Here is a 24,484-nt window from a genome sequence, read left to right as displayed (position 1 = left end):
ACTTAGTCCTGTTGTTGGTCCTGAACACCCAGAATTATGGAAGCTCACTGTGGCCTCATACCACATTAGAATTTGGTCTGGAAATCAACTTATGGGAAGAAGAAATCATAAGCCATATTATACTATTAACCTAAGTTCCAATCTGACAATTCCTTTGCAAAGTTGTGTAAAACCCCCTTCTATGCTGGTTGTAGGAAACATAGTTCTTAAACCAGATTCCCAAACTATAACCTGTGAAAATTGCAGGTTGTTTACTTGCATTGATTCAACTTTGGATTGGCAGCATCGTGTTCTGTTAGTAATGGCAAGAGAAGGCGTGTGGATCCCCGTGTCCACGGACCAACCGTGGGAGGCTTCTCCATCCGTACATATCATCACAGAAGTATTAAAAGGAGTCCTAACCAGATCTAAAAAATTCATTTTTACTTTAATTGCAGTGATTATGGGTCTTATTGCAGTCACAGCTACTGCTGCAGCTGCTGGAATTGCTTTACACTCCTCTGTTCAAACTGCAGAATATGTGAATAATTGGCAAAAGAATTCCTCAAAATTGTGGAATTCTTAGACTCAAATAGATCAAAAATTGGGAAATCCAATTAATGATCTTAGACAAACTGTTATCTGGATGGGAGATAGGCTCATGAGCTTGGAATATCTTTCTCAGTTACAGTGTGACTGGAATACATTAGATTTTTGTATTACACCTGGAGCCAAGAATGAATCTGAACATCACTGGGACATGGTTAGATGCCATCTACAAGGAAGAGAAGATAATCTAACCTTAGATGTTTCTAAATTGAAAGAACAAATTTTTGAAACATCAAAAGCCCAGTGAAATCTGGTGCCAGAATGGGAGGCAATGGTAAAATCTGTTAATAGCCTCACAAATCTTAACCCTGTCACTTGGGTTAAAACCACTGGAAATTCCACTATTGCAAATTTTGTATTAATCCTTGTATGTCTGTGTTCTCTATTGTTATTCTACCGGTGTATCCGGCAGCTCTGGAGAAACAGTGACCAGCGAGAATGGGCCATGATGACGATGGCGGTTTTGTCAAAATGAAAAGGGGGAAGTGTAGGGAAAAGAAAGAGAGATCAGACTGTCACTGTGTCTATGTAGAAACGGAGGACATAAGAGACTCCATTTTGAAAAAGACCTGAACTTTAAACAATGGCTTTGCTGAGATGTTGTTAATTTGTAGCTTTGCCCCAGCCACTTTGACCCAGCCACTTGGACCCAACCTGGAGCTCACAAAAACATGTGTTGTATAAAATCAAGGTTTACGGGATCTAGAGCTGTGCAGGATGTGCCTTGTTAACAAAATGTTTATAGGGAGTATACTTGGAAAAAGTCATTGCCATTCTCTAGTCTCAATAAACCAAGGTCACAATGCACTGTGGAAAGCCGCAGGGACCTCTGCCCTTGACAGCGGTGTGTTGTCCAAAGTTTCTCCCCATGTCATAGTCTGAAATATGGCCTCGTGGGATGAGAAAGGCCTGACTGTCCCCCAGCCTGACACCCGTAAAGGGTCTGTACTGAGGTGGATTAGTAAAAGAGGAAAGTCTCTTGCAGCTGAGATGGAGGAAGGCCACTGTCTCCTGCTTGCCCCTGGGAACTGAATGTCTCGGTGTAAAACCCGACTGTACACTTGTTCAACTCTGACATAGGAGAAAAGCTGCCCTGTGGCGGGAGGGGAGACATGCTTGCAGTAATGCTGCCTTGTTATTCTTTACTCCGCTGAGATGTTCAGGTGGAGAGAAACATAAATCAGGCCAACGTGCACGTCCAGGTGTAGTACCTTCCCTTGAACTTAATCATGATATAGATTCTTTTGCTCCCATGTCTTTTGTTGACCTTCTCCTTATTATCACCCTGCTCTCCTACTACATTCCTTTTTGCAGAAATAATGAGAATAATAATCAATGAAAACTGAGGGAACTCAGAGGCCGGTGCCGGTGCAGGTCCTTGGTGTGCTGAGTGCCAGTCCCCTAGACCCACTGTTGTTTCTTTCTACTTTGTCTGTGTGCCTTATTTCTTTTCTCCGTCTCTCATCCCACGAGACTAGAAATACCCACAGGTGTGGAGGGGCAGGCCACCCCTTCAGCGAGAGCATGATATGACTCCTAATATCACAGGGGGTTTGACACCAATATCCCAGGGGGTGGACACCCCCTGTGATGTTGTTCCTAATATCCAGGGGGAGAGAGGGTGATATTACTCCCAATATCGCAGGGGATATAAACCACCCCTGTGATATTACTCCTAATATCCAGGCGGAGAGAGGAAGATATTACTCCCAATATCGCAACAGGTGTACCAACCGCATGATTTGGTTTTGAACATCCGGGGGGCAGAGGATGATATTACTCCCCGTGTTGCAGGGAGTGTACCCACCCATGTGATACTCTTCCTGATATCCAGAGGGCGACAGGATATTATTCCCAATATTGCAGGGGTTGCACACATCCCTGGGAAACTCTCCCTCATATCCAGAGGGAGAGAGGATGATATCACTCCCACTACCGCAGGGGGCGTACACGGCCCTGTGATACTCTTCCTCATATCCAGAGGGAGAGAGGATGATATTACTCCCAATATCGCAGGGGGTGTACACAACCCTGTGATATTGTTCCTCATATGCAGAGCGAAAGAGGATGATATGACTCTCAATATCGCAGAGGGTGTATGACCCTCCTGTCATATTGTTCTTAGTACCTTGGGAGGGAGAGGATAAGATTCCATTGAGTATCGCAGGGAATGTACACCCTTCCACTCTGATACCCTTCCTAATATCCAGGGGAAGAGAGGATACTTTTACTCCCAATATCGCAGAGGCAGTACACCCCCCACCCCGTGCTATTGTTCCTAATATGCAAGGGGGGAGAGGATGATACTTCTCCCAATATCGCAGGGCTGTTCACATCCCCAGTTACATTTTTCCTAATATCTAGGGGAGAGACAATTAGGTGACAGCAAATATCGCAGGGTGTGTCCATCCCTTCCTGATATTGTTCCTAATATCCGGGGGGAAGAGGATGATATCAAATATCAAAGGGGGTGTACAGGTCCCCCCACGATATTGTTCTTAATATTCATGAGGGGAGATGACGATACTACTCGAAATATTGCAGGGGATATTCACAGCCCCTGTGATATTGTTGCTAATATCCACGGGGGGAGAAAATAATACTACTTCTAATATCGCAGGTGGTGTACACCCCACCTGAAATATTGCGCCGAATATCCAAAGAGGGAGAGGATGGTATTCATACCAATATCAAAGTGTGTGTACACGCCCCTTGTGATATGGTTTGTAATATCCAGGGGGCGGGAGGACGATATTAGACCCAACATCACAGAGGGTGTACACTACCCCTGTGATATAGTCCCTGACTTCCAGAGGGGAGAGGATGATATCACTCCCCATATCTCAGAAGTTGTACAACCCCCGTGATATTGTTCGTCATATCCAGGGAGGCACAGGATGACATTACATCCAATTTCGCGACAGGCGTACACGCACACTGTGATATTTTGCCTCATATCCAAGAAGGGAGAGGATGATATTACTCCCAAGAAAGCAGTGGGTGTACATTACCCCTGAGTTGTTGTCTCTAATATCCGGGGGCGGGGTGGAGAGGATAACATCCCCTCAACTTTGGCAGGTGGTTGGACGCCCCTTGTGGTATTGTTTTTAATATCCAGCGGGGAAGACAAGAATACTATTTTGGATAGTCCGATTCATCCACTCCACCTTTCCGGAACTCTGAGGCCGGTAGGCGGCATGTAGTTTCCATGTGATCCCCGATACCTGTGCCGTCTTCTGTTCCCCAAGTCAGCCACAAACGCAGGCCCGTTATCTGAGCCGATCCGTAAGGGCAGTCCAAATCTAGGAATGAGATCTCAAAGAAGCACACGGGCTAGTTCACGAGCTTTCTCAGTTCGTGTTGGAGAAGCCTCCACCCACCCAGAGTAGGTACACCCAAGAACAAGTAAATACTTGTTACCTCCACACTTTGGCATCTCTGTGAAGTCTACCTGGAGATCTTGAAAGGGGGCTGCTCCATCAGCTTGTATGCCGGACTCAATGGCTGGACCTTGCCTCGCCTTATGCTGTCGGCAGGTTACACACCACACGGCTGCGTCACCGTGTTGGCAAGGGCTGACAAATGCGCGATGTCGAAATACTGGCCTAACAACTTTTGCGGTGATTCCTGACCTAGATGGGTGGTTTCATGGAAAGCCAGTACAACTGTGGCTCCTAGCAGCTGTGGCACAGCTGCTCTCCCATCTGGTAACCCAGTCGATCCTTTCTCCATCACTTGTCCTTCCCTCTACCTGGAGAAAGTCTCTTTCTTCTTTAGAAGAAGTAGGTAGAAGATCAGGTGCCTGAGGGAGCAGAGGGGCTGTGACTGGTGCCCGGAAGGGGGCAGATGCTGCTTTTCCAGCCTCTGAGTCAGCGCGGGAATTCCCCAAACCCACCAAGGTGGAAGCTCGCAGGTGTCCTCTGCGATGCGTAACTGCCACCTTGTGGGGTTTCCATACTGCTTCTAATCATTGCAAGATTCCTTGTTGATATTTTCTGTCTTTTCCCCCAGAGTTCAATAGGCTCTTTTCTTTCTAGAATGCTCCATGCGCTTGAAGCGTTCAAAAGGCATACCGAGAATCAGTGTAAATGTTGACAGTCTTACCTTCAGGGAGTTCTGAGGCCCGAATTAAAGCAATGAGTTCAGCTTTCTGGGCTGAAGTGCCCTGGGGCAACGATCTGGCTTCAACCACAGTGTCCAGGGTTACCACTGCATACCCTGCACATCTCTCTCCTTGTGGCTTGATGAAGCTGCTCCCGTCCACTTACAGTTCCCGGTCTACTGATGCCCAAGGCTGGTCCTGGAGGTCAGGTCTGCTAGAGTCAACTGCGTCCAACACTTGTACACGATCATGCTCGACAGGGCTCTCTCTGATACCGGGAGCAAGGTGGCAGGGTTTAGGGTGTTCCAAACTTCAGTGGTTATATGGGGATTTTCACAGAGCAAACTTTGGTACTTGGTGAGTCTAGCATTCATTAGCCAACAGTGTCCTTTAGTATTCATTAGAGTCAGCACAGCATGGGGGGCTTTTATGTGCAGGTTTTGCCCAGGAGTCAGCTTATTTGCTTCTTGTACTAGCAGGGCAGTTGCTGCCAAGGCCCTCAAACACGGGGGCCATCCTTTAGGAACCCCGTCTAGTTGTTGAGAGAGGTAGGCCACCAGCCTCGGCCAGGGCCCCACAGTTTGGGTGAAAACTCCAACTGCCATCTTTTCTCTCTCTGACGCATACAATGGAAAAGGCTTTGTCAGATCAGGTAGCCCCAGGGCTGGGGCTGCCATCCGTTTTTTCCTTTAACTCATGAAAGGCTTGCTGCTGTTGGGATCCCCATACGAGAGGTTCCTGGTCCCCCCCTTTGTGACCTCATACAAATGCTTGGCTCATACTGCAAAGCTTGGGATCCACAGTCTACAAAACCCCACAGCTCCTAAGAATTCTCTCACATGCCTTCCGCTCTTAGGCTCCGGTCGATTGCAAATCACCTGCTTTCTTTCTGCTCCCAGGCTGCGTTCCCCATGTCAGATAGTAAATCCCAAGGAACGTACCCGCTGTCGGCCGATCTGAGCCTTTTTCTTGGACACCTTATACCCACAGTCCTCCAGGTGCTGGAGCAGGGCATCTATTCCCTTGGCACACCCGACTGCCATAGGGTGTCCCAGCAAAAGGTCATCAACCTACTGGAGCAACAGGCAGCCTATGTTTCTGGTGGGAAACTTCTGGAGGTCTGGGGCCAACGCCTCCCCGAAGATGGTGGGGAAGTTCTTGAACCCTTGGGGAAGCCGGGTCCAAGTGTACTGAGTAGTGACACCTGACTCCGGATCTTCCCACTGAAAGGCAAACAGCTTCTGGCTCTCTGGGGCTAATCTGATATGAAAGAAAGCTTCTTTCAGGTCCAAGCAGGTGAACCAGCTGTCCTCAGCTGGCAGCAACCCCAACAATGTGTACGGGTTAGGTAGTGTTGGATGGAAAGTCATTGTAGCTTGATGAAGCAAGCGCAAATCCTGTACCGGCCTGTAGTCCTTGGTCCCTGGCTTGGGAACAGGCAGGAGGGGAGTGTTCCATGGGACTGAGAAGGAACTCGAATTCCAGAAGTTCTTAGGTGCTTGAGATGGACCTGGATACCTTGAAGAGCTTCTCCGGGGACCGGGTCCTGTTTTTGCCTAACCGGCTGGGCCCCAGGCTTCACTTCTATGAGTCTGGGGGCTTGGTTGATTGCCAACCCTGGAGGGTTGTCTTCCGCCCCTACTCTTGGCCACCGCTTAGCCAGAGCTGGTCTTCTCTCTTGGCCCAGCTCAGTTAAGAAAAGTCTCTATTCCTCCTCTCGGGGGACCGTAAGGGTCATAATGCTTCCCGTTCCGGGTCACTTTAGCAGCAAAGAGCCGTGCTCTGTCAAAGAGACAGTGGCTCTCAGCTGGCTAAGCAAGTCCCTTCCCAACAAGGGCAAGGGACAGTCAGGCGCGGACAAAAACTGATGAATCACTCTATGTCCTCCTACAGTGCAAGTCCGAGGCAAGCAGACAGCTTGCTTTGCTGAAACCCCCGTGGCTCCGATGATGTCAATAGTCTCTTTGGAGAAGGGGGCGACCGGGGCGGTTACTACCGAATGTTCAGCACCGGTATCTACAAGAAAATCAACGTCTCTACCCCCGACTGTCATTCTGTCCACAGGCTCTTTGGGGACCCTTGAGCCCGGTCTCCCTCAGTCCAAGAACACTTACTTCTGCCAGGTCGAGCTGGGCCCCTTCCTCCTTGTCCGGGGCCTCTTGCTCTGAGTCACCTTGTTTTCTTTTGAGCTGAAGGCATCTGTTCTTCCAATGTCCGATTTCTGTTCAATAAGCACACTGCTCACGCTGCCAACTCTGACAGCCAAGCTGAGTTTCTTTCCCAGGGCCCCCCTTCCCTTGCCTCTCTGGGGGGACCCCTCTGATTGCTGCAGCTAACAGGTCGGTGTTTCACCGGGCCTGACGTTCACTCTCTTTGTGGTTTTCCTTACAGCTTACTGCATCCCTGTTTACAAACAACTGTTTAGCTATTTCTAAGAATTGTGATGTATTCATCCCTGCAAAGCCAGCCTGTTTCTGCAGTTTTCTTCACATGTCTTCTGCGCTCTGACTGGCTCAAACTACGTGAATCGTGCGCTGATTTTCAGGGCTATGGGGATGAAAGCCAGTACACATACGGTAGGCCTCACACAGTCTCTGGTAGAATTGTGCTGGACTTTCTTCTTTTCCCTGAATAACCTCAGAGACCTTGATAACGTTTGTGGCCTTCTGAGCTCCCCTCTTGAATGCTTCCAAGAGAGCTTCCCTGTCTCGGTTTAGCCTTTGCATATCCTCTCTTTCATTTGGGTCCCACTGGGGGTCGGTTCCTGGTAACTGGGTCCTTCCGTACTCTTGGGGGTTTTGAGAATCAGCTGGTGCCTGTTCCTCTAGCCACTCAGTTGCTGCTTGGAGCACCCTCCGCCTTTCATCTCTGTGAAAGAGGAACATGAGCCACTGGTGGCGATCAGCCCAGGTGGGGTTGTGGGTCTGGAGAATAGTTTGGAGCAAATCAATTCCAGCCTGTGGCTTTTCGGGATAGGACGGGTTATTGTTTTTCCAGTGGAGAAGGTCGGCAGAGGTGAAGGGCTGGTAGAGAAAAACACGCCTGTCCACCACGTGACCATCCTCATCTCTCCCAGCATACCGCTGCTCTCTCAGGGGCATTTGGATCCCCGTTTTGGGTCATCAACCAGCTGCCAAGGGAGGGGTTTCTCCCGAGTCTTCACTTCCTCTCTTGTCTACTCTGGATGGCCTAGGGATAGGCTTGTCTTGCGGAGGCGCAAGCACTGTGGGCTCAAGAGTGGGGAGCCTCTTTCCCTGGGAAGGGGAGGGCACCACTGGGATCACTGGTGCTATCTCCTGCAGTGGACCTTCTGATGTTGGGTCGAACAGAACTTGAGGAGTTGATTTCCGTGGGCGGGTGGAGCAGGATCCTTCCTTAGCTATCTGTCCCTTTGCTACTAGTGTTGCTGCTGCCTGCCCTCTTAAGCCACTGTGGGGGTTCTAGCACCAGCCGTCACCAGGTGTCTATGTATGGGAACTGGTCTAGGTATCCTTTCCCAGTTCCCTTGTGCCACACCTGAGAAACAAGGGACCTGTCCAGGCTTCCTTCTGACGGCCGAGCCACTTCTAATGTCAGGCAATCTATTTCCCACAAAGTTCTAAGTTCCCCGGTGGTCTGGTGGTTAGGAATCGGTACGCTCACTGCCACGGCTCAGGTTCAATTCCCGGTCATGTTGAACCAAGAAGCGGAGCAGGACGAGCCGCGGACAAACCCCTCAGACACCGGATTCCAGGAGGACCATGTTCCTTTTAATCCTCTCCAGGAGACAGGAGACGCGTCTTAAGAGCGGAGCTCCCCCCGAAGGAAGACAGAGTTCCTGGCCCTTTTCTCAGGGCTTACAACTCTAAGAGGTTCCACCTGAAAGGGTCTTTCGTGGTGGATTCAGAGCACATGTGCTTCGAGTGGGGGTGGGGGAGGTTCATCTTTTCACCTCAGGCCGGCTCATCAGTGGCACCGGCTGGTCTTGCCACTGGCTTCATTCCTCTTGTTTTTCAACTTTTACTTCGTCCTCCTCTTCAGAGACAGGAGACAGAAAGAGAAATGCCTTCTCTCCTCAGGGCGACAGGATGATATGACTCCCAATATCGCAGGGGGTGTACACCCCTCCTGTCATATTGTTCTTAATACCCTGGGAGGGAGAGGATAAGATTACATTGAATATCGCAGGGAATGTACACCCTCCCCCTCTCATACCCTCCCTAATATCCAGGGGAAGAGACGATAATTTTCCTCCCTTTGGATATTAGGGACAATATCACCGGGGAGGTCTACACCTTCTGGATTCGTGGGATTCATACCGTCCACTCCCCGCCTGGAGATCAGCAACAGGATCACAGGAGGGATGTCCACCCAGTGCGATATTTTCCATCATGTCATCCTCTACCCCCTGACTATTAGGAGTCACATCCTAGAGGGGTGTACACTTTCTGCGATAATGGGAGTCATATCCTCTCCCCCACGGATATCGGGAACAGTTTTATTAATTATTAATATTAATAAATAATAAATATAATAGCAATTAATAGTAATCATCGATATTAATAACTACAGTGGAGACAGTAAAACTTCATGCGGATTAAAAATATTAATGATTACTATTAATAATTAATAGCAATATCAATATTAATAATAAAATAATGATATCCGTCATTAATGTTACTTAAATCCATCGTAAGTGATGTTGGTAATAAGACAATGATTAATAACATTAATAACTAAGATTATTAAAAATGACATTAATAGTAAGAATTAATTTTAATCATGCAGAATCCTATCTTTAAAATAATCATTAATGATTAATAAAGTTCTACTATTAATTAATATTACCATTGATAATTATTAATGGGGCTGATGTTTAATAATTCATAATATGATGACTCCTAAACCGCAGGGGGTGTACACCTACCTGTGATATTGTTCCTAATATCCAGGCATGGAGAGCATGACATTAGTTTTAATATCACAGTAGGTGTACAATCACCCTGGGACACTGATCCTAATATCCAGCGGGTGGAGTATGACGTGACTGCCAACATAGCAATGAATGTACAGCCACCCGGTGATATTGCTCCTAATATTCACGGGAGAAGCGTATGATATTACTCCCAATATCGCAGGGACTGTACACCTCTTCTGTGATATTGTTCCTAGTAACCCGAGGGGCAGAGGATGATAATAATTCCAGCACCGCAGGCTGTGTTCACCCACCCTGTGATATGGTTATTAATATCCTGAAAGGGAGGGGATGATATTTCTCCCGATAATAGACAGATATTACTCCCCATAATAGAGCAGGAGGTGGACACCCACCCTGTGATATTTTTCCTAATATTCAGAGACAGGGAAGTGGATATTATTCCCAATATCACAGGAAGTGTACACCCCCGTGCGAGATGGTCCTTCATGATAATCCAGGGCGGAGGGGGTGATATGACTACATATATCACAGAAAGTGTACACCCCCCAGGGATATTGTACCCATGATACTGGAGGGAAGAGGATGATATTACTTTAAATATCACAGAAGGTGGACACGCCCCACTAATATTGTTTCTAACTGCAACGCGGGAGAGGAGGATATGACACCCAATACCGCAGGGAGTAGAAACACCCCTATGATACCGTTCCTAATATTCAGAGAGCAAGAGGATGATATTCCTCCCAATAAAGACGGGTGTACACCCATCTGTGAAATAGTTCATAATTTCCAGAGGGGAGATAATATGACGCACAATATGCTAAAGAGGCACTGAGTCCACCGCGGCTCCTGGGAGCCAGGGGGGGACTAGGGGGCTGGCTCCCACTCCCCGCCTCGCGGGGGGTGCCTCACCCCCCTGCGAGGGGGCTCCTGGGAGCCAGGGGGGGACTAGGGGGCTGGCTCCCACTCCCCGCCTCGCGGGGGTGCCTCACCCCCCTGCGAGGGGGCTCCTGGGAGCCAGGGGGGGACTAGGGGGCTGGCTCCCACTCCCCGCCCTCGCGGGGGTGCCTCACCCCCCTGCGAGGGGGCTCCTGGGAGCCAGGGGGACTAGGGGGCTGGCTCCCACTCCCCGCCTCGCGGGGGGTGCCTCACCCCCCTGCGAGGGGGCTCCTGGGAGCCAGGGGGGGACTAGGGGGCTGGCTCCCACTCCCCGCCTCGCGGGGGTGCCTCACCCCCTGCGAGGGGGCTCCTGGGAGCCAGGGGGGGACTAGGGGGCTGGCTCCCACTCCCCGCCTCGCGGGGTGCCTCACCCCCCTGCGAGGGGGCTCCTGGGAGCCAGGGGGGGACTAGGGGGCTGGCTCCCACTCCCCGCCTCGCGGGGGGTGCCTCACCCCCCTGCGAGGGGGCTCCTGGGAGCCAGGGGGGGACTAGGGGGCTGGCTCCCACTCCCCGCCTCGCGGGGGGTGCCTCACCCCCCTGCGAGGGGGCTCCTGGGAGCCAGGGGGGGACTAGGGGGCTGGCTCCCACTCCCCGCCTCGCGGGGGGTGCCTCACCCCCCTGCGAGGGGGCTCCTGGGAGCCAGGGGGGGACTAGGGGGCTGGCTCCCACTCCCCGCCTCGCGGGGGGTGCCTCACCCCCCTGCGAGGGGGCTCCTGGGAGCCAGGGGGGGACTAGGGGGCTGGCTCCCACTCCCCGCCTCGCGGGGGGTGCCTCACCCCCCTGCGAGGGGGCTCCTGGGAGCCAGGGGGGGACTAGGGGGCTGGCTCCCACTCCCCGCCTCGCGGGGGGTGCCTCACACCCCCTGCGAGGGGGCTCCTGGGAGCCAGGGGGGGACTAGGGGGCTGGCTCCCACTCCCCGCCTCGCGGGGGGTGCCTCACCCCCCTGCGAGGGGGCTCCTGGGAGCCAGGGGGGGACTAGGGGGCTGGCTCCCACTCCCCGCCTCGCGGGGGGTGCCTCACCCCCCTGCGAGGGGGCTCCTGGGAGCCAGGGGGGGACTAGGGGGCTGGCTCCCACTCCCCGCCTCGCGGGGGGTGCCTCACCCCCCTGCGAGGGGGCTCCTGGGAGCCAGGGGGGGACTAGGGGGCTGGCTCCCACTCCCCGCCCTCGCGGGGGGTGCCTCACCCCCCTGCGAGGGGGCTCCTGGGAGCCAGGGGGGGACTAGGGGGCTGGCTCCCACTCCCCGCCCTCGCGGGGGGTGCCTCACCCCCCTGCGAGGGGGCTCCTGGGAGCCAGGGGGGGACTAGGGGGCTGGCTCCCACTCCCCGCCCTCGCGGGGGGTGCCTCACCCCCCTGCGAGGGGGCTCCTGGGAGCCAGGGGGGGACTAGGGGGCTGGCTCCCACTCCCCGCCTCCGCGGGGGGTGCCTCACCCCCCTGCGAGGGGGCTCCTGGGAGCCAGGGGGGGACTAGGGGCCTGGCTCCCACTCCCCGCCCTCGCGGGGGGTGCCTCACCCCCCTGCGAGGGGGCTCCTGGGAGCCAGGGGGGGACTAGGGCCGGCCCCACTCCCCGCCCCGCGGGTGCCTCACCCCTGCGAGGGGGCTCCTGGGAGCCAGGGGGGACTAGGCTGGCCCCCACCCCCGCCTCGCGGGGTGCCCCACCCCCCTGCGAGGGGGCTCCTGGGAGCCAGGGGGGGACTAGGGGGCTGGCTCCCACTCCCCGCCTCGCGGGGGGTGCCTCACCCCCTGCGAGGGGGCTCCTGGGAGCCAGGGGGGGACTAGGGGGCTGGCTCCCACTCCCCGCCTCGCGGGGGGTGCCTCACCCCCCTGCGAGGGGGCTCCTGGGAGCCAGGGGGGGACTAGGGGGCTGGCTCCCACTCCCCGCCTCGCGGGGGGTGCCTCACCCCCCTGCGAGGGGGCTCCTGGGAGCCAGGGGGGGACTAGGGGGCTGGCTCCCACTCCCCGCCTCGCGGGGGTGCCCTCACCCCCTGCGAGGGGGCTCCTGGGAGCCAGGGGGGGACTAGGGGGCTGGCTCCCACTCCCCGCCTCGCGGGGGTGCCTCACCCCCTGCGAGGGGGCTCCTGGGAGCCAGGGGGGGACTAGGGGGCTGGCTCCCACTCCCCGCCTCGCGGGGTGCCTCACCCCCTGCGAGGGGGCTCCTGGGAGCCAGGGGGGACTAGGGGGCTGGCTCCCACTCCCCGCCTCGCGGGGGTGCCTCACCCCCTGCGAGGGGGCTCCTGGGAGCCAGGGGGGACTAGGGGCTGGCTCCCCACCCCGCCCTCGCGGGGGTGCCCACCCCCTGCGAGGGGGCTCCTGGGAGCCAGGGGGGACTAGGGGGCTGGCCCCACCCCCCGCCTCGCGGGGGTGCCTCACCCCCTGCGAGGGGGCTCCTGGGAGCCAGGGGGGACTAGGGGGCTGGCCCCCCCCGCCCGCGGGGGTGCCTCACCCCCTGCGAGGGGGCTCCTGGGAGCCAGGGGGGACTAGGGGGCTGGCCCCACTCCCCGCCTCGCGGGGGTGCCTCACCCCCTGCGAGGGGGCTCCTGGGAGCCAGGGGGGACTAGGGCTGGCCCCACCCCCGCCCTCGCGGGGGTGCCTCACCCCCTGCGAGGGGGCTCCTGGGAGCCAGGGGGGACTAGGGGCTGGCCCCACCCCCCGCCCTCGCGGGGGTGCCTCACCCCCTGCGAGGGGCTCCTGGGAGCCAGGGGGGACTAGGGGGCTGGCCCCACCCCGCCCTCGCGGGGGTGCCTCACCCCCTGCGAGGGGGCTCCTGGGAGCCAGGGGGGACTAGGGGGCTGGCCCCACCCCCGCCCTCGCGGGGGGTGCCTCACCCCCTGCGAGGGGGCTCCTGGGAGCCAGGGGGGACTAGGGGCTGGCCCCACTCCCCGCCTCGCGGGGGGTGCCTCACCCCCTGCGAGGGGGCTCCTGGGAGCCAGGGGGGACTAGGGGCTGGGCCCCACTCCCCCCTCGCGGGGGTGCCTCACCCCCTGCGAGGGGGCTCCTGGGAGCCAGGGGACTAGGGGCTGGCTCCCACCCCCGCCCGCGGGGTGCCTCACCCCCTGCGAGGGGGCTCCTGGGAGCCAGGGGGGACTAGGGCCGGGCTCCCACCTCCCCGCCGGGGGGTGCCTCACCCCCTGCGAGGGGGCTCCTGGGAGCCAGGGGGGACTAGGGGGCTGGCCCCCACCCCCGCCTCGCGGGGGTGCCTCACCCCCTGCGAGGGGCTCCTGGGAGCCAGGGGGGACTAGGGGGCTGGCCCCACCCCGCCTCGCGGGGGGTGCCCCACCCCCTGCGAGGGGGCTCCTGGGAGCCAGGGGGACTAGGGGGCTGGCCCCACCCCCCGCCTCGCGGGGTGCCTCACCCCCTGCGAGGGGGCCCTGGGAGCCAGGGGGGACTAGGGGCTGGCCCCACTCCCCGCCCTCGCGGGGGTGCCCCTCACCCCCTGCGAGGGGGCTCCTGGGAGCCAGGGGGGACTAGGGGCTGGCCCCACCCCCGCCTCGCGGGGTGTGCCTCACCCCCTGCGAGGGGCTCCTGGGAGCCAGGGGGGACCAGGGGCTGGCTCCCCACCCCGCCCTCGCGGGGGTGCCCCCCCCTGCGAGGGGGCTCCTGGGAGCCAGGGGGGACTAGGGGCTGGCTCCCACCCCCGCCCGCGGGGGTGCCCCCCACCCCTGCGAGGGGGCTCCTGGGAGCCAGGGGGACTAGGGGCTGGCCCCACCCCCGCCTCGCGGGGGTGCCTCACCCCCCTGCGAGGGGGCTCCTGGGAGCCAGGGGGGACTAGGGGCTGGCCCCACCCCCGCCCTCGCGGGGGTGCCCCCACCCCCTGCGAGGGGGCTCCTGGGAGCCAGGGGGGACTAGGGCTGGCCCACCCCCGCCGCGGGGGTGCCTCACCCCCTGCGAGGGGCTCCTGGGAGCCAGGGGGGACTAGGGGCTGGCCCCACCCCGCCCTCGCGGGGGTGCCTCACCCCCTGCGAGGGGGCTCCTGGGAGCCAGGGGGGACTAGGGCTGGCCCCACTCCCCGCCTCGCGGGGGGTGCCCACCCCCTGCGAGGGGGCTCCTGGGAGCCAGGGGGGACTAGGGGGCTGGCCCCACCCCCGCCCTCGCGGGGGTGCCCCACCCCCTGCGAGGGGGCTCCTGGGAGCCAGGGGACTAGGGGGCTGGCCCCCACCCCGCCCCTCGCGGGTGCCTCACCCCCTGCGAGGGGGCTCCTGGGAGCCAGGGGGACTAGGGGCTGGCCCACCCCCGCCTCGCGGGGGTGCCTCACCCCCTGCGAGGGGGCTCCTGGGAGCCAGGGGGGACTAGGGGCTGGCTCCCACCCCCGCCCTCGCGGGGGTGCCTCACCCCCTGCGAGGGGGCTCCTGGGAGCCAGGGGGACTAGGGGGCTGGCCCCACCCCCGCCCGCGGGGGGTGCCTCACCCCCTGCGAGGGGGCTCCTGGGAGCCAGGGGGGACTAGGGGGCTGGCCCCCTCCCCGCCCCTCGCGGGGGTGCCCCCCCCCTGCGAGGGGCTCCTGGGAGCCAGGGGGGACTAGGGGGCCGGGCCCCCACCCCCGCCTCGCGGGGGGTGCCTCACCCCCTGCGAGGGGGCTCCTGGGAGCCAGGGGGGACTAGGGGGCTGGCCCCCACTCCCCGCCTCGCGGGGGTGCCTCACCCCCTGCGAGGGGGCTCCTGGGAGCCAGGGGGACTAGGGGGCTGGCTCCCACTCCCCGCCCTCGCGGGGGGTGCCCTCACCCCCTGCGAGGGGGCTCCTGGGAGCCAGGGGGGACTAGGGGGCTGGCCCCACCCCGCCTCGCGGGGGTGCCTCACCCCCTGCGAGGGGGCTCCTGGGAGCCAGGGGGGACTAGGGGCTGGCCCCACTCCCCGCCCCTCGCGGGGGTGCCTCACCCCCTGCGAGGGGGCTCCTGGGAGCCAGGGGGGACTAGGGGCTGGCCCCACTCCCCGCCTCGCGGGGGTGCCTCACCCCCTGCGAGGGGGCTCCTGGGAGCCAGGGGGGACTAGGGGGCTGGCCCCACCCCGCCCTCGCGGGGGGTGCCTCACCCCCTGCGAGGGGGCTCCTGGGAGCCAGGGGGGACTAGGGGGCTGGCCCCCACTCCCCGCCCCGCGGGGGTGCCTCACCCCCTGCGAGGGGGCTCCTGGGAGCCAGGGGGACTAGGGGGCTGGCTCCCACTCCCCGCCCGCGGGGGTGCCTCACCCCCTGCGAGGGGGCTCCTGGGAGCCAGGGGGGACTAGGGGCTGGCTCCCACTCCCCGCCCTCGCGGGGGTGCCCACCCCCTGCGAGGGGGCTCCTGGGAGCCAGGGGGACTAGGGGCTGGCTCCCTCCCCGCCCTCGCGGGGGTGCCTCACCCCCTGCGAGGGGGCTCCTGGGAGCCAGGGGGGGACTAGGGGGCTCCCCCCCCGGGGGGTGCCCCCCCCCCCTGCGAGGGGGCTCCTGGGAGCCAGGGGGGACTAGGGGCTGGCTCCCACCCCGCCCTCGCGGGGGTGCCTCACCCCCTGCGAGGGGGCTCCTGGGAGCCAGGGGGGACTAGGGGGCTGGCTCCCACCCCCGCCTCGCGGGGGTGCCTCACCCCCTGCGAGGGGGCTCCTGGGAGCCAGGGGACTAGGGGCTGGCCCCACCCCCGCCCCCGCGGGGGTGCCTCACCCCCTGCGAGGGGGCTCCTGGGAGCCAGGGGGGACTAGGGGCTGGGCCCCACCCCGCCCTCGCGGGGGTGCCTCACCCCCTGCGAGGGGCTCCTGGGAGCCAGGGGGACTAGGGCTGGCCCCCACCCCGCCCTCGCGGGGGGTGCCTCACCCCTGCGAGGGGGCTCCTGGGAGCCAGGGGGCTGGCCCCCACCCCCCCTCGCGGGGTGCCCCACCCCCTGCGAGGGGGCTCCTGGGAGCCAGGGGGGACTAGGGGCTGGCCCCACTCCCCGCCCCTCGCGGGGGTGCCTCACCCCCTGCGAGGGGGCTCCTGGGAGCCAGGGGGGACTAGGGGGCTGGCCCCACCCCGCCCCCGCGGGGGTGCCTCACCCCCTGCGAGGGGGCTCCTGGGAGCCAGGGGGGACTAGGGGCTGGCCCCACCCCCGCCTCGCGGGGGGTGCCTCACCCCCTGCGAGGGGGCTCCTGGGAGCCAGGGGACTAGGGGGCTGGCCCCACTCCCCGCCGCGGGGGGTGCCCCACCCCCTGCGAGGGGGCTCCTGGGAGCCAGGGGGGACTAGGGGGCTGGCCCCACCCCGCCTCGGGGGGCCTCACCCCCTGCGAGGGGGCTCCTGGGAGCCAGGGGGACTAGGGGGCTGGCCCCCACCCCGCCTCGCGGGGGTGCCCCCCCCTGCGAGGGGGCTCCTGGGAGCCAGGGGGGACTAGGCTGGCTCCCACTCCCCGCCCCGCGGGGGTGCCTCACCCCCTGCGAGGGGGCTCCTGGGAGCCAGGGGGACTAGGGGCTGGCCCCACCCCGCCCTCGCGGGGGTGCCTCACCCCCTGCGAGGGGGCTCCTGGGAGCCAGGGGGGACTAGGGGGCTGGCCCCACCCCGCCTCGCGGGGGGTGCCTCACCCCCTGCGAGGGGGCTCCTGGGAGCCAGGGGGGACTAGGGGGCTGGCTCCCACCCCGCCTCGCGGGGGTGCCCCCCACCCCCTGCGAGGGGGCTCCTGGGAGCCAGGGGGGACTAGGGGCTGGCCCCACCCCCCGCCCTCGCGGGGGTGCCTCACCCCCTGCGAGGGGGCTCCTGGGAGCCAGGGGGGACTAGGGGGCTGGCTCCCACTCCCCGCCCTCGCGGGGGTGCCTCACCCCCTGCGAGGGGGCTCCTGGGAGCCAGGGGGGACTAGGGGGCCTGGCCCCACCCCCGCCCTCGCGGGGGTGCCCTCACCCCCTGCGAGGGGGCTCCTGGGAGCCAGGGGGGACTAGGGGGCTGGCTCCCACCCCCGCCGCGGGGGTGCCCCACCCCCTGCGAGGGGGCTCCTGGGAGCCAGGGGGGACTAGGGGGCTGGCCCCCACCCCGCCCTCGCGGGTGCCTCACCCCCTGCGAGGGGCTCCTGGGAGCCAGGGGGACTAGGGGGCTGGCTCCCACTCCCCGCCCCGCGGGGGTGCCTCACCCCCTGCGAGGGGGCTCCTGGGAGCCAGGGGGACTAGGGGGCTGGCCCACTCCCCGCCCTCGCGGGGGGTGCCTCACCCCCTGCGAGGGGGCTCCTGGGAGCCAGGGGGGACTAGGGGCTGGCCCCCACTCCCCGCCCTCGCGGGGGTGCCTCACCCCCTGCGAGGGGGCTCCTGGGAGCCAGGGGGGACTAGGGCCCCACTCCCCGCCCCTCGCGGGGGGTGCCTCACCCCCTGCGAGGGGCTCCTGGGAGCCAGGGGGGACTAGGGGCTGGCTCCCACCCCGCCTCGCGGGGGTGCCTCACCCCCTGCGAGGGGGCTCCTGGGAGCCAGGGGGGACTAGGGGCCGGCTCCCACCCCGCCTCGCGGGGGTGCCTCACCCCCTGCGAGGGGGCTCCTGGGAGCCAGGGGGGACTAGGGGGCTGGCCCCACTCCCCGCCTCGCGGGGGTGCCTCACCCCCTGCGAGGGGGCTCCTGGGAGCCAGGGGGACTAGGGGCTGGCCCCCACCCCCCCTCGGGGGTGCCCACCCCCTGCGAGGGGGCTCCTGGGAGCCAGGGGGGACTAGGGGCGGGCCCCACTCCCCGCCCCGCGGGGGGTGCCCCTCACCCCCTGCGAGGGGGCTCCTGGGAGCCAGGGGGGACTAGGGGGCTGGCCCCCACCCCGCCTCGCGGGGGTGCCTCACCCCCTGCGAGGGGCTCCTGGGAGCCAGGGGGGACTAGGGGGCTGGCCCCACCCCGCCCTCGCGGGGGGTGCCTCACCCCCTGCGAGGGGGCTCCTGGGAGCCAGGGGGGACTAGGGCCTGGCCCCACTCCCCGCCCCCGGGGGGTGCCTCACCCCCTGCGAGGGGGCTCCTGGGAGCCAGGGGGGACTAGGGGGCTGGCTCCCACCCCCGCCTCGCGGGGGGTGCCTCACCCCCTGCGAGGGGGCTCCTGGGAGCCAGGGGGGACTAGGGGGCTGGCCCCACTCCCCGCCTCGCGGGGGGTGCCTCACCCCCCTGCGAGGGGGCTCCTGGGAGCCAGGGGGGACTAGGGGGCTGGCTCCCACTCCCCGCCTCGCGGGGGTGCCTCACCCCCCTGCGAGGGGGCTCCTGGGAGCCAGGGGGGACTAGGGGGCTGGCTCCCACTCCCCGCCCCTCGCGGGTGCCTCTCACCCCTGCGAGGGGGCTCCTGGGAGCCAGGGGGGACTGGGGCTCCCCACTCCCCGCCCCTCGGGGGTGCCTCACCCCCCTGCGAGGGGGCTCCTGGGAGCCAGGGGGGACTAGGGGCTGGCCCCACCCCGCCCTCGCGGGGGTGCCTCACCCCCTGCGAGGGGGCTCCTGGGAGCCAGGGGGGGACTAGGGGGCTGGCTCCCACTCCCCGCCTCGCGGGGGGTGCCTCACCCCCCTGCGAGGGGGCTCCTGGGAGCCAGGGGGGGACTAGGGGGCTGGCTCCCACTCCCCGCCTCGCGGGGGGTGCCTCACCCCCCTGCGAGGGGGCTCCTGGGAGCCAGGGGGGGACTAGGGGGCTGGCTCCCACTCCCCGCCCTCGCGGGGGGTGCCTCACCCCCCTGCGAGGGGGCTCCTGGGAGCCAGGGGGGGACTAGGGGGCTGGCTCCCACTCCCCGCCTCGCGGGGGGTGCCTCACCCCCTGCGAGGGGGCTCCTGGGAGCCAGGGGGGACTAGGGGGCTGGCTCCCACTCCCCGCCTCGCGGGGGTGCCTCACCCCCTGCGAGGGGGCTCCTGGGAGCCAGGGGGGGACTAGGGGCTGGCTCCCACTCCCCGCCCTCGCGGGGGGTGCCTCACCCCCCTGCGAGGGGGCTCCTGGGAGCCAGGGGGGGACTAGGGGGCTGGCTCCCACTCCCCGCCTCGCGGGGGGTGCCTCACCCCCCTGCGAGGGGGCTCCTGGGAGCCAGGGGGGCTGGCCCCACCCCGCCTCGCGGGGGGTGCCTCACCCCCTGCGAGGGGGCTCCTGGGAGCCAGGGGGGACTAGGGGGCTGGCTCCCACTCCCCGCCTCGCGGGGGTGCCTCACCCCCCTGCGAGGGGGCTCCTGGGAGCCAGGGGGGACTAGGGGGCTGGCTCCCACTCCCCGCCTCGCGGGGGGTGCCTCACCCCCCTGCGAGGGGGCTCCTGGGAGCCAGGGGGGGACTAGGGGGCTGGCTCCCACTCCCCGCCTCGCGGGGGGTGCCTCACCCCCCTGCGAGGGGGCTCCTGGGAGCCAGGGGGGGACTAGGGGGCTGGCTCCCACTCCCCGCCTCGCGGGGGGTGCCTCACCCCCCTGCGAGGGGGCTCCTGGGAGCCAGGGGGGACTAGGGGGCTGGCTCCCACTCCCCGCCTCGCGGGGGGTGCCTCACCCCCCTGCGAGGGGGCTCCTGGGAGCCAGGGGGGGACTAGGGGGCTGGCTCCCACTCCCCGCCTCGCGGGGGGTGCCTCACCCCCCTGCGAGGGGGCTCCTGGGAGCCAGGGGGGGACTAGGGGGCTGGCTCCCACTCCCCGCCTCGCGGGGGGTGCCTCACCCCCCTGCGAGGGGGCTCCTGGGAGCCAGGGGGGGACTAGGGGGCTGGCTCCCACTCCCCGCCTCGCGGGGGGTGCCTCACCCCCCTGCGAGGGGGCTCCTGGGAGCCAGGGGGGGACTAGGGGGCTGGCTCCCACTCCCCGCCTCGCGGGGGGTGCCTCACCCCCCTGCGAGGGGGCTCCTGGGAGCCAGGGGGGGACTAGGGGGCTGGCTCCCACTCCCCGCCTCGCGGGGGGTGCCTCACCCCCCTGCGAGGGGGCTCCTGGGAGCCAGGGGGGGACTAGGGGGCTGGCTCCCACTCCCCGCCTCGCGGGGGGTGCCTCACCCCCCTGCGAGGGGGCTCCTGGGAGCCAGGGGGGGACTAGGGGGCTGGCTCCCACTCCCCGCCTCGCGGGGGGTGCCTCACCCCCCTGCGAGGGGGCTCCTGGGAGCCAGGGGGGGACTAGGGGGCTGGCTCCCACTCCCCGCCTCGCGGGGGGTGCCTCACCCCCCTGCGAGGGGGCTCCTGGGAGCCAGGGGGGGACGGGGGCTGGCTCCCACTCCCCGCCTCGCGGGGGGTGCCTCACCCCCCTGCGAGGGGGCTCCTGGGAGCCAGGGGGGGACTAGGGGGCTGGCTCCCACTCCCCGCCTCGCGGGGGGTGCCTCACCCCCCTGCGAGGGGGCTCCTGGGAGCCAGGGGGGGACTAGGGGGCTGGCTCCCACTCCCCGCCTCGCGGGGGGTGCCTCACCCCCCTGCGAGGGGGCTCCTGGGAGCCAGGGGGGGACTAGGGGGCTGGCTCCCACTCCCCGCCTCGCGGGGGGTGCCTCACCCCCCTGCGAGGGGGCTCCTGGGAGCCAGGGGGGGACTAGGGGGCTGGCTCCCACTCCCCGCCTCGCGGGGGGTGCCTCACCCCCCTGCGAGGGGGCTCCTGGGAGCCAGGGGGGGACTAGGGGGCTGGCTCCCACTCCCCGCCTCGCGGGGGGTGCCTCACCCCCCTGCGAGGGGGCTCCTGGGAGCCAGGGGGGGACTAGGGGGCTGGCTCCCACTCCCCGCCTCGCGGGGGGTGCCTCACCCCCCTGCGAGGGGGCTCCTGGGAGCCAGGGGGGGACTAGGGGGCTGGCTCCCACTCCCCGCCTCGCGGGGGGTGCCTCACCCCCCTGCGAGGGGGCTCCTGGGAGCCAGGGGGGGACTAGGGGGCTGGCTCCCACTCCCCAATCGGGGTGTTATTGCTCCACGCTTCGCAGGGTGTTCCCTCTCCCCCCTACGATGTGAATCGTAGTATCCGGGGGGGGAGATCGTTGATATTACTCCTCTCATCGCCGGCGTGTATTAATCCATTACTCTTAAACGGTGTTCTCTTCTGCCACTCTTGTTTGACCCCCTGGCACATTATTTTCCGTATTGTGGAAGATGCCACTATTAAAGTCACTGTTGGTATACACCTTGCGATGTTCCTAATATTGTAGAGGAATGTTAATCCTGATGTCACAGGACTCTATACACTCTTGTTTTATTCCCAATATCCTAGCGGGCCTAAAGAAGAATGTCAAAATGTGTGTACACCTTGGGTTGTTTTTGTTAGTCTCCTAATGAGAAGTTACTTTTATTGTCACATGAGGTATGTTCCCTTTGATATGATTCGTAATATGCTAGTGGGATCTCACTCCTTGTGTCACACCGTTTCTCCACCTTGTCAATTTCCTCGTATTATCCTTAGAAGATGTCACTCCTCATATCACAGGGAATGTACACTCTGTGATAATATCGTCATATTCCAGGGAAGTGTTGATTTTAATGTCACAGAGGGTGTACACCTTGTCAAATTTTTCGTTATAGTTTTGTGGGATGTTATTGCTAATGTCACACAGGGTGTACCCACAGTGGTGTTACGTTTAATATTCTCTAGAAATATTACTCGTAAGTCACAGGTCCTGTGCACCCTTTTATATTCTTCGTAATATTCTAGGAAAACGTGACTACTAATGTCACAGGGCATGTAGACCCTGTCATAAAATTCGTAATATCCTTGCGGGAAGTCACTACTAATTTCACAATGAGTGTACACCCTTTGATATTACTCGTATTGTCCTTAGGAGATGTTACTCCTCATGTCCCCGTGCAGTTAGACTCTCTGATATTCTTCATTATATCCTCGGGGGATGTTACTTCTAATGTCACATGGGGTGTACACCGTGTGCGTCAACTGCCTTTGATATTATTCCTAATATACTAGGGGGCTGTGACTTTGAATGTCACAAAGAGTGTACAAAATGTCACAGGTTGTGTATGCCTTATTATTCCCGATATCCAGAAGGATGTTACTCCTAAGGTCACAGGGGGTGCACAAACTTCGATAATATTTGTAGTCCTATAGGGAGATATCACTGTAAATCTCAGTGGGTGTACACTATGTGTAGACTCGCTGTGATATTATTTGTAGTATCTCAGAGATATTACAGTTATAGCTTTTTGTGTTATAGTAGAGTTGTATCTAAGACAGTACAAATAATACCACAGTGGGTGTACCTCACGTGGGTACACTCTGTGATATTATTTGTAATATCCATGGTAAACATTACATCTAATATCACAGAGAGTGTTCTCCCTTTGATATTTCTCATACTCTCATAGGGAGATACTGCTTTTAACGTCGCAGTGGGTGTACACCCTGCGTGTACATTCTGTGATGTACCTTACATCACAGGGAGATCTCTCTCCGAATATCACAGTGTGTGTACACCTTGTGATATTCTTCATAATATCCTAGAAGGGTGTTACTCCTAACAAGACAGAGGGTGTACACCCAGTGATATTCTTCCTACTATCCTAGGGAGATGTTACTCCTAATGTCACACGGGGTGTACGCCCTTGATATTAGTCCTAATATTCTAGGGGGATGTTACTTTTAAAGTCACAGGGGGCGTTTGTAATATCCTAAGGTTGTTCGTAATATCCTAAGAAGATGTTAATGTCACATGGGTTGTACACCCTGTGATATTACTCGGAATATCTTATGGGGATGCTACTCCTAACGTCACAGGCTGTGTACACCCTGTGATATTATTCGGAATATCCACAGAGATGTTACTTTTCATGTCACAGATAGGGTTCACCCTTTGATATTTTTGATCATATCTTAGGGAGATATGACTTCAAATATCACACTGGGTGTACACCCACTGTGATGTTATTCGCAGTACCCTAGGGAGATATCTCTTAATATCACCGTACACGTACATACTATTTGTGTATGCCTACTGGGATATTATTCCCAATATCCTAAAAATAAATAGGACTCCTAATATCACAGTTGGTGTACACACTCTGATATGATTCCTAATCTTCCAGTGGGATGTTACTCTTCAGGTCCCAGGGGGTTAATACCTTGGGACAGTATTCCTCATATTCCAGAGCAGTGATACTCCTAAAGTCACAGGGTGTGTACCCTCTGTGATATTATTCCTCCTATTCAAGGGGACGTTACTCCTAATGTCACAGGGGTGTGTATCCTCTTTGATATTATTCCTCCTATTCAAGGGGACATTACTCCTAATGTCACAGGGATGTACACCCTGTGATATTATTCATAGTATACCACAGGGATGTTAGTACTGTCACAATGCGTGTACACCTCGGGATATTATTCGTAATATCCTAATGTCACAGGAGGTGTGTCCCCTGTGATATCATTCCTAATATCCTAGACGGATATTGCTCCTAACATCACAGGGTGTATACACCTTGTCATATCATTCATAATGTCCTAAAACTACATTATTCCTCTTCTCACAGGGGGTGTTCACCCTGTGATATTATTCGTAATAGTTTTGTGGGCTGTTACTCCTGATGTCACACGGGGTGTACAGAGTCACACAGTAATACGACCTGTAATATTCTATAGAAATGTTACTCGTAAATCACAGGGGCTGCACCTCCTGTGATATTATTCGTCATATTCTAGGGGAATGTCACTACTGTTGTCACAGGGGGTGTACACCTTGTGATATTACTCATCATATCCTAGCGGGATGTTACTACCTATGTCACAATGCGTGTACACCCTGTGATATGATTTACAATATCCTAAAGAGATGTTACTACTAAGGTCACAATGCATCTACACCCTCTGATATTATTCGTTCTATCCTCGGGGGATGTTACTCCTGTCACACGGGGTGTACTCCCTGTGACATTCTTCACAATATCCTAGGGGGATGTTACTTTTAATGTCACCGGGGGTGTAGATCATGCATGTTCAACGACTTTGATACTATTCCTAATATCCTAGGGGCATGTCCCGCCTAATGTCACATGGGATGTTCACCATGTGTGTACACCTGCTGTGATATTATTCGTAATATCCTAGGGGAATGTTACTCCTGATGGCACAGGCAGTGTACACCATGTGTGTACACTGT

The 24,484-nt window shown here is 61.2% G+C and overlaps 1 long non-coding RNA gene across 1 annotated transcript in view; it reads right to left on the bottom strand.

The window, feature by feature from the left end:
- Window positions 1-24,484, bottom strand: part of LOC134761667 (uncharacterized) — a 113,630-nt gene that overhangs the window by 51,108 nt on the left and 38,038 nt on the right. The window contains exon 2 of the long non-coding RNA XR_010140638.1: window positions 4,009-8,819. This is a non-coding gene — a long non-coding RNA (uncharacterized LOC134761667). The remainder of the gene's footprint in view (window positions 1-4,008; window positions 8,820-24,484) is intronic.

The sequence above is a fragment of the Pongo abelii genome, chromosome 6 (assembly GCF_028885655.2).
Source record: "Pongo abelii isolate AG06213 chromosome 6, NHGRI_mPonAbe1-v2.0_pri, whole genome shotgun sequence".
In the NCBI taxonomy this organism is placed as follows: Eukaryota; Metazoa; Chordata; class Mammalia; order Primates; family Hominidae; genus Pongo; species Pongo abelii.
This window is presented reverse-complemented; position numbering and strand designations above follow the sequence as displayed.